This window comes from Rousettus aegyptiacus, unplaced genomic scaffold, assembly GCF_014176215.1.
Source record: "Rousettus aegyptiacus isolate mRouAeg1 unplaced genomic scaffold, mRouAeg1.p scaffold_m13_p_13, whole genome shotgun sequence".
In the NCBI taxonomy this organism is placed as follows: Eukaryota; Metazoa; Chordata; class Mammalia; order Chiroptera; family Pteropodidae; genus Rousettus; species Rousettus aegyptiacus.
This window is the reverse complement of record NW_023416288.1, coordinates 22,713,704-22,724,460: the sequence shown is the minus strand read 5'-3', so window position 1 is coordinate 22,724,460 and position 10,757 is coordinate 22,713,704. Positions and strand designations below refer to the sequence as shown.

Sequence of the window (10,757 nt, the reverse complement as noted above, 5' to 3'; positions counted from 1 at the left end):
GGAAATATCATACGGTTCACGCAGATAACCAAATATACAGAATGCAGCAATTTCCTCAGTATTTGCAGGTATATTCACTTTATTTTACATCATTTTGTTACTTGGAAAAGAAAATTGAGTGCTTTCAATCATTAGTTTCAAAGCTTTCTCTCTCTTGCTCTCTCTCTCCAAATGTGTATGTGTATATGCATACATATGTACATATGTGTACATATGTATGCATACACACATACATATGCATACATGCATGTATGCACACACACACACACACACAGCGGTTTAATAGTGAAATTCCACAGGGAAAAAGAAAACTAAATGAATTTGAATATGTGAAGAAATCTCTGCAGAGAGATAAGGCAGTTTTGGCGTACTGTTTGGGAGGGCAGATGGCTCCCCTTGCAGAGAAGAGAGGAGAGCCAGGATTGGTCAAATTTGAGGAAAAAATGGAGAAAGCCTGAGAGATTAGATTCACTGAGCTTCATTGCCCTAACAATGTCATTGCAGAATACCTTGGAATTACAAGGCAGAAAAACAGAAGCACCAGTTCTCACTGAAGGGACCAGTGGGATAACTTGAGTGGAGTCTTGGAGCCCAGCCCATGTCACTAAATTAACCTTTTTAGGGAACTACTTTACACTTAGTATCTCAATTCTGTCTCTATTACATGCCACAAATAACACTAAGTGATATTTTATTTAAGTTTATTAAAATAATGTACATTTGATAAGTCTAACTGTATATCTTAGAGTAGACTTGATCAGACTAGCAAGGAATTGTAGCATATTAAATCTTCAATAAAGTAGTACAATGTAGTCTTCGATCTGTCCTTTGTGTTAGCTTGCAAGTTAAAGAGAGACCTTCCAAATGAATAATTTTCATTACTAATAATTTGTCCATTTTTTAAAATTTCATTAACACATATCACTTTCTGCTGGTAACAAGCATTCTTAATTATGAATGCCCTCTTAATTCTAGGCAAAGAAGTGTAATGATAATTTTAAGAAGACTTAATGACAATACCATAGATGAGTCCATGATGAGAATGACAGTATTTTTCATTAGTTGGTCACAATTATTCTTTTATCTATATTGTTAGTTTTGGGGAGCGGAAGAACTATTATTTACTTGCTTATAATATACTAAATAACCAAGCAGGAGTTTAAAGGTATACCAGTAAATGGACTCTTATAGGAATAGCACTAAAATTGAATTGAGCACCAATTTAAGTATGACAGGAACTGAACTAGGCACTGTATAGTACAAAGCGATCAGCATAAAGTTACTGTCTGATCAGATTTATGTTTCCTGTAGCTTGAAAGGAGAAATTGAAGCAATCAAATAAAGAGCAAATATTAAGAGGAGAAAAATATGTATAATTATATTTATTGGACCATATAAAATTATTGCATGATTTGCACTACCTTCTATTTGATTTTAAAATGAGAATAGAGTGGAGAAAAGAAAAAATTTTAAAAATGGCTGAATTATTATAGATAAACAAGTAAAATTGTACTTATTCATCTCTAACTGCATGGATATGAACTCTTTCAAACCTTAATATTCTTCAAGTTTATGTGCACATTTTCTTCTTTATAGTTGGATGTTTTTTATTATGCTCTAATATGATATTTGTATTTATTTTTGCATATTCAAACTTGAAAAATAAAAACAACTATATATATTTCTGCATGCTTATAATTCCAGTTACCATAAATGTGATGTTATATATGTATTGAAATAAAGATTAAAATATTGTACTCTTACATACTGCATTGTATTTAAATTATCATATGTTTAAGAAAACAATTAAAAATAAATTTCACAAAAGTCTATTTAAGTAACATATAATTTTAGACAAAATAATCTGATATTGTAAACATTCGACTTGTAGGTTAACATCTTGTGAAATCACACTATAATTCAGTACCAAGAAGCTCAGCCTTGGAATAAAGAGAAAATTTAAATTCATTTAATGTTCACAGCCCAAATATAGATCTTTTGTGGCAGAGTGCCAGCGGTTTCTTTGGCTCAAAGAAAATAAATATTGCACCACTCTTATAACAAAGACAAAAAAATACAGCCAGTATTTTAAATTCCATATAAACTGGCTTTTATTGAAATATTCAAATAACCAGTATCTTTTTTCTATGAAGAATGAGTCCCCCCTTTAATTAGAGTATAAAAAATGTGAAGGATATAATACAAAATGTGACCATCTGTATTTCTCAGTCTTGTCTATTCCACTTAGAACTCGCAGGTGTCTATTAAACAATGATGAATTAAAAGGAAGTCTCTTTTTTTTACTCATTTGTCTGTAACTACCTTAATGATAATAATTCATTTGCATTTTTAATTTCCTCAGTTGTGAATGAGCACCTCTGAACCATTTCTAATTATTTTACAATTTTCTTGTATTATTTATTATTCATGCTTTCTATTTACTAAATAAAAATGACTTTTCCTCTGAAGGACATTTACAATTCTTATTATGCTCAATATAGATCATCTGGCTCCATATAAGAAATGAGTAAGAGAAAACATAGAAAAATAATATTCAACCAGTAATGATTAAATGGACATACCTGTTCACTCATTATCTACAATAGAATATAAAACAGGGAGTATAATCTGGAGTAACAGAAACTATACTTATTAATTTTAATTGAATATGTAAAGCCTGAAACAACTCACTTATCTGAGAAAATAGCAGTATAGAAATGTAAATAAACTGTTGACTGGTAGCCAGTGAAGACAGAAACCTATGTAAAACATTTCCTACAGACTATTATGATTATGTTAAAAACACACAATATAAATGACATAAAAGAACTTACCAGGTACCTAGTTTATTTAAAGGTTTAGTCAAAGGCTATCTATAATGTTATGTTGGGCCCAGTTCCCGCTGGCTAATGAGAACACATGGTTCACATCTTTTCCAACGTTATGTTTAGTGACATCATTGGTAGTCTGAAATTGGTGATGGTGAAAATATTTACATCATGAAAATTGTCAAATGCTATCAATCAGGACTAGCCAGTTTACTAGTACACAGCTGCCTGTGAAGCTTGGTAGAATTCCTTTTCCTTAGTAAGAGAATATAAGCAAAATTACTTCTGATAGACTCACTTTAATGAGGATGCATGATGTCACAGTTAAAATCAGAGACTGAAAGGGGTGGAATATAGAATGAGGTTGAAGAAAAGATGGCAGAATTGCCCCTGGTGGTAGCTTTAATTGATTTGCTTTTCTTCTACATGTGTATACACAATTGCTGAGAGCAATTCTCTTTGTTTCCTTCTTAGGGGAATGATATGACCAGATACATTTGTATTATAAATTATAAAATAGTCCTTGCTGCTCTTTTTTTCTCTTACTTTCCTGGAATGGATCCATGATTTGTTTATATTAGAGTGAACTCATTCTATATAATGAGTGTGTTGTGCTGAAGTTGGCAGCAGTTCCGTTAAGCTCCTTGGATTAGAAGGGAAGCACAATATGTGTATGTGTATTTATCATAGAATTATAATTATATATATATATGTAATTATTTTTGCCTCGGTGTGAAGATGAGTTAATACTTCTGTGTAGTAGTTGTATTTACATATTGTATATACCCTCTTTGCAAACATTTTATTCCTGAGCTGGTCACTTATTCCTCAAGAGTGTATTTTTGCCAGCTTCCATTTAATATAGAGGGATGGATCCAGCTTTTATGAAATCTGAAACTTAAACAATTTGGGAATCTCGCCTTAAGAAAAATGATGCAAAACTATGAATAAAAAATTAGGTGTAAACTTGAATAGTTAATTAACAAAAATAAATTATAACAAACTATACATTTTAAAATATTGACAAATACCAGAAAAATTATAAAACAGAAAAAAATTATGATTTTATTAATTAATATCCTGGCACACTTCTATAATATATTTTTCTGTATTTTTTGGCTGCATTCTCTTTGTTGTCTTTTCATATTATAAGAATTTTAAAATAGCTTTTTTATAGGAAAAAAATTATCTTTTTTTTTCCAGGTTGACCAAAATGTTGTTTATTATGTTGACTGATACTTTGATAAGTTTTGATGATAATCAAAGCCTTTATTTACAGATTTACACATTGGATGACTGGAATAATATTCCTGACTATCATCTTATAGCCCCATATATTTCAAACTTCAATTCTCTTTTATCACACCCTCTTACTTCTGGTGCCAGGCCCCACGGAACACGTTTATTCTCTAATGTCTCTCTGTGCGTGAGAGGATCTGAAACTTAAGCTTCACCTTTAATGACAAATTAGCCTCTGGATATGGAGTAAATTACTATTTAAATATCAAGTAACTCCCCCCACTGCCCATTCCCAACAGCAAGTATACTAAAATGCTTTTAGCAAAAATAAACAGCACAAGTCTTACATCGAACTCTTACTATCCAGAAAAGAATCAAATGTCTGTGTGATACATAGTACATTGTCTAGGTTCTATATCTTCTTCCCTCCCCTTCCTTCCTTCCTTCCTTCCTTCCTTCCTTCCTTCCTTCCTTCCTTCCTTCCTTCCTTCCTTCCTTCCTTCCCTCCTTCCCTCCTTAGTTCCCTCCCTCTCTCCCTCTCTCTCTCCCTTCCTCCTCCCCTCCTCTCTCTTTCTCACTTTGGGACCAATAAATGGTAGGTAGAAACTAGAAAACGTTTGAGACTAAATGTACACTGATTATGGAAACACATTTAATAATCTAAATTTGAATATATTCATAAACCAAATCAATGATATACCTTTATTTTCTAATATTACATATTATTATTTTACTTATATTTATTAGGAAATTGGGTAAGAAATAAATGCACTTGATATCTCTTTTTTCTTGAATATGTTGACATAATTTCTGAACGTACTTTGAAATGTTTATCTAAGGAATTTTTAAAGATAATTTTTATACATTAGGTCGATTAATTTTTATCATGTCATTATTCAAATTTCCTGAGTAAACATTTTAGTTTCCTGTTATTTAAGAGCATTAACTTTTTTATTATTTAATTTTTTTCATTTATACTAGATTTCCTTCTAATATTATTAAACTGCCATACATATCTAAATAGTTTTTCATGCAACATATAATTATAAAGCCTCTACCTAAACCATATATTCTGCTAAATACTAAAAATAGAATAATAAAAATAAATTGCTCATGCTTTCAATGTTATTATATTAAGATCATACTTATATTAAAACAATTCATCTTTGAGCTTTTCTTTTGTATAATTTCCTGCACATGGTCCTTTTTTCTCATTCAGAATTATCCACAGAACTTGGAGAATTAGAATTGTTTTAATGGGAATGTAACATTTAAAAAGTAAATATTTACTTTAATCAGATTATGTTTAACTGCCCAAATAGATTCTTGGAGAACAGTGAGAAATTATAATTTGGATAGCAATAACCTTTAACTTGTTTTGTTAATAAAAGAAATGAAAAATGTCTATGGCCATGCTACTCTGAACAAACCCGAGCCCGTCTGATCTTGGAAGCTAAGCAGGGTCGAGGCTTGGTTCGTACTTGAATGGGAGACCACCTAGGAAGACCAGGTGCTGTGGGTGTAAAAAGTTAAAAAAAAAAAAAGAGCTTATAAGTTGACAAGGTCCTTGCAATCTGTGAGGTCAACCAAGGGTTGCCTCACCTAAAAAAAAAAGAAAGAAAAAAAAGAAACAAAAAATGCAAAATAAGTGAATAACTTAGGAATAAGAATGTGTTCCTTGGTTCTGTTGAACCAGATGGGACAAAAAGAACAGGGTGGATATAACCATAAAGGAAGTTTTAAGGCTTTGGAAGAGAGGCAAGGAAAGGTAGTGGAATAGTATCTATCGTTAGTTACAGGAAAATTTCCCCACAGTTGTCCCCATCTAAGAGATTGCAAAGATGAGCTGTGATGAGGAATGATATTAAATTTTCTTCAATGGTGAAACCTTGGTAAAAGCCTTAAGTTGAGAATAACATCATACCAGCAGTGATCACAGAGAAAAGTGTGACACCTGTCGACATATGCAAACTTTGCTGAGCCCTGTGAAAAATGTCCATTTTGGACAGTATTCTTTACAATGGCTCATGACATATTCAGGATCCTTAACAGAGACTGAAATCCATGAAACCAGAAGAAGTGAAAGATAGAGCTCCCAATGCCCATGCGTGGAAGTGACTTGCAAACGGTGAAGTACATGCCAGTACATGATTTAGTGTGAACGTGGTTATAATTAAATAGAATCGGTCATTGAGTTAAATTTGAGCTCTAGACAAGGAGTACACTAAAATACTTTATCACTCCATTGTATTATTACTATATTACTATAAATTATTCAGTCAATAGAAATGATTGGACACTTTTAGATACAAGGTAGAGTAATAAAACATGTACAAGTACAATTATAATCCCACTCAATCCAAAGATCAGGATTTGATCATCTTAATTATTAAAATTTCACCGGGAGGCACAAAAATAAGCAAAATTCATCTGAGACATTTGAATGGAAGCATAGACTCATATATTCTCAAATTTAGCAAGTATGTTAGATGCCATACTAAAAAACACTTATAAAACATAGAAATCTTTTAAATTGACTCAGCAATTAGTTTCCTACTTAGAGAAGCTTATTCAATTATTGATGAGCTGTAGTTATTAAAATTTTTCTTAAATATAATAAAATATGCCTATTTATAACTTTATACTGATACTTATTCCATTTTCTAAAACTGTAACACCATGATTAGAATTTGTCTTCTAAGTCTGTAGTCCTTTCTTAGCTTGTTTTGCTGGGACATTCTGGAGAGACAACTTACATGTCAGAGATAGTCCCACAAGCATCACTATGTTTTTTAATGCGCTGTATCATAAATAATACAGAGTATCTTTCTTTTCCAGTGTGTCTATATTTTCTATTGCTGTGAACAGATAATCTTTCTATTCTGTGTGACAATCTTTAAAACTGTGAAAATGCATTTTCTGCTACCAAACCTAAAACTTTTCTACTACCCAATTATTCTTGTTTCTAGATTGTATAACTCAGATTTCTTCACCATTATCTTATATCTCCACTCTCTGATTCTCATCATCACAGCAATTATTCTTCTCATTATGGCAAGGAATGATTACTGAGATCCATGTAGTGGCAAGAGCTGACCAAGATAAAAATGAGCAAGTTACACTTTTTGGTCTAGGAATTTAGAACTGAATGAAGGGTAGGGTGGGTAGGTGTAGAATACACGAGTCTCTATGATTAAAACATATTTTAGAAGAAAACTGATGGAAATGAGGATGGGAGTTTGCTGCCATATCAGGGAAGAATATTCAGGCAGAGAAATAACAAGTGCAGTCTCTAAAGCAGAAACGCTAAGGCAAGGAGGCTGATGGCTCTGGAATAAAGTGAGCAAGTTTGGTTGGAGATGAAAAGAGATAAGGTTTAACTTGTTAAGTTAGAGAATGAAAGTGATATATCAAAGTCCCACTACTATATCTTTTAGCTACAATTTTCTGTACCTGTGGGTTTTCACTGTGGGAACCTGGAGTAGTGGTATAGGGATTGAGAAATCATAGGCTAAAGATGGTGTATTCTTAAGAGTGTTATTTGATCAAAAGTTTAGTAATTAGAACATTACATTTGACAGTAAATATGATTATGGCATTTATCAGCACTTTTCAAATTTGATGTACATAGAAATCACACGAAGATCTTATTAAAATATAGATTGAGTCAAACTTTTGAGATTTGTATTTCTAATAAGCTGCTAGATGATGACGATGCTTCAGGTCCAAAATCATATTTTGAGTAGCAATATTTATATTATTTTTAGAATACAAGGTAAAATATTTGTGGTGGGACACTTTAGAATAATCTCACAAACACCAAGTTGTGTATATATTTATATTCCTCTGGTCTTAAAGGATACCTAAAGTTGAAAAAAAAAGACAAAATTTCAAAAGGCTTTTTTTTTAACTCTAGAGATCTTACACTTGGATTTGGGCTGCACCCACTAGATGCTAATAATGCATTCAGTTACAGCACACAGATAATCAATTCAACTGTATAATGCACGGCTACAGGAGAAACATTAGCAAGTTAACATATCTTTTATGAGCTATTTTTAATAAACAAGTTTTGCAGTCTTAAGTTAAAAATAATGAGTTGCAAAACCAATTCACAAGATACATTTCAGAAATTATTTAAGTATCTATAATCAAAAGAAAAAAAAGTACCTATTGATTAATCTCCTGTATAAGCATTTATCATCAATTCTATTTTAAAAATCTAAGTTGACAGAAGGACTTTTACTATTGTCAGAGTGTGAGACTAGCTCTATATCTTTTGGCATGAGTCTCAGCTTAAAACAGCTCATGTATCGCATCTACCTAAAACAGGGTCAATCATCCTTAATTCATGTATATGCTTCATCAGTGAGAAGCATCCATTTGATTTATTAATAGGTCTCTAGAGAGCAAATTAGCTTCCTTGGCAGTTTCTGACATGCTTTGAATTGCAGTACAAACGGAAATTTTTTTTGCTATTTCTCTATCTAGCTTTGATGAACGAAATCCTTTAAAACCATGGGTATGATGACAATGACAGAACGGTAGAGATTTTAGTTATATTCTAACTCAACATCATCATCACATGTTTCTATTAAGAAAATGGCTGCTGAGAGAATTTAAGGAACCTACACAAATTCCCAATGCTGGTTAATGGTAAAACTAATTATGACATATTGGATTTCCGGTTTCACTGTTCTATAGGTCACACCCAACCCTCTCACCTCTATTTTAGGCTAGTTTATCTTAACAAAGTTGACTTGTGACATGCTCCCTAACATATTATAACTATAACTGCTTAAAAGTATAAAAGGAGATATGCCTTGTGAACTTTATGAATTCAATACAAATATAGCAGAGACTATAGATAATACTATTATTACAATAATATCTTTTCACAAAACACGCCCTCATTCTTCTAAAGAAAGTATGATCATGATATTTGATTCAGTGTATTTCACTAACTGCAAATGCCATATGCATTTACTCAGTTCCCCCTCTTCATCGATGTTCTAAGAGAACAGATGGTAATACTTCAGTGATAATGTTTTTCTGGCTACAAGAGACCTATATGAAGTGCTGTATCAGGAGAATGACTCCACCTTGACTTCTAGGCCTCTAGCACAAAGATAATCAGGAGTCAGTGGCCAAGAAGTAGATGAGGGAACAGAGACTTAAAAAGGTATTCTGCAGGGTGAAGCAAATGAGAAAACCATAAGTGTGGCTGAGTAGAGCACAGGTGTGGTTAAGGTTTCTTAAATAAATCCAACCTTTGGAAGAACAATGGACTACAATTCAGCCAGCATTAGATAAGGTCGGAGAGACATAGGGATACCCATAAATATCTAATCTAATGCAAACTCACAGGGTGATCACTTCCTGCCCATTTTAATAACTCCCCATTGGATTTAGCCACACAGCAATGGAGCTTAATTTTCTCCTAGCAATTTACAAAGTTATTTTCAGGAATTTTAAAGTTTATTTTTACAACAATGAAACAGAGGCACAAAGACACTAAGTTTCTTGCCTAAGGCCATGCAGCAAATTAGTACTAATATAGCTAGTATACTTGGGTTTCATTATGCACAGATTATGTAACTGGAATATACCTGAAAATCCACAAGTGGCTTTTGAACTTTTCTAACTTTAATGTACTAGATTAGTGTTCTAACCAGTATACATTGGATTTCGATTTTTTTTAATGAAAAGAATTCAATCTCAGTTATATAGTCCATTGTGGTTGTGTCTAGAATAAAACATGCCCTGCACTTCCCATCACTTAGTATTTATTTAAGAACTTATTCTCAATGTCCTCAGACTGTAAGTATCATGAGGAGACATGGCTCTTGTATTTACAACTGCCATCTGGACTTAATATGAGTTGTTACATATTAAGAATTCTATAAACATTCAATAAATTAAAAATAATATCATCTCACACTTGCTGTAATAATTGTTATCAAAAAGACTAAAGACAAGTTTTGACAAGGATGCAGAGGAAGAGAACACTTGTACAGTGTTAGCATAAATGCAAATTGGTATAGCCATTGTAACAAACAGTAAGGAGTTTCCTTAAAAAATTAAATATATAACTACCATATGATCTAGCAATCCTACTTCTGGGTATATATCCAAAGAGGATAAAATCATTATCTCAAAAAGATATCTACATTCCTATGTTCATTGCAGCATTGTTTGTAATAGCCAAGATATTTAAACAACTTAAGTGCCTGTCAACAGAAATATGGATAAAGATGTTTATATATATATATGTATACACACACACACACTATATATATATATAAAGATATTTACATATGTACATATATGCATATTTGTGTGTGTGTGTGTATACACGCAGACATACATATATATATACACACACACAGACATACATATATATTTCAGTCACAAGAAAGGACATCCTGCCATGAATGGACCTTGAGGGTATCATGCTAAGAGAGATAACTCGGACTAAAAAATACCGTATGACATTGCTTATATGTGGAATCTAAAAAAGCCAAATTCATAAAAACTGCTGGTTAACTGGTAGGTAAGGGTTGGAGGAATAGGACAGATGTTTAAGGGTACAAACTTGCAACTCATAGTAAATAAACTCTAGAAACCTAATGTACAATATAGCTAATATTGACAAAACTACTGTACTATAATCATCAAACTTACTAAGAG

At 32.2% G+C, this 10,757-nt stretch overlaps 1 pseudogene; it reads left to right on the top strand.

The window, feature by feature from the left end:
- Nucleotides 1-5,469: 5,469 nt before the first annotated feature.
- LOC118611166 lies at nt 5,470-5,589 on the top strand (annotated as a pseudogene).
- The last annotated feature ends 5,168 nt before the right edge of the window (nt 5,590-10,757 follow it).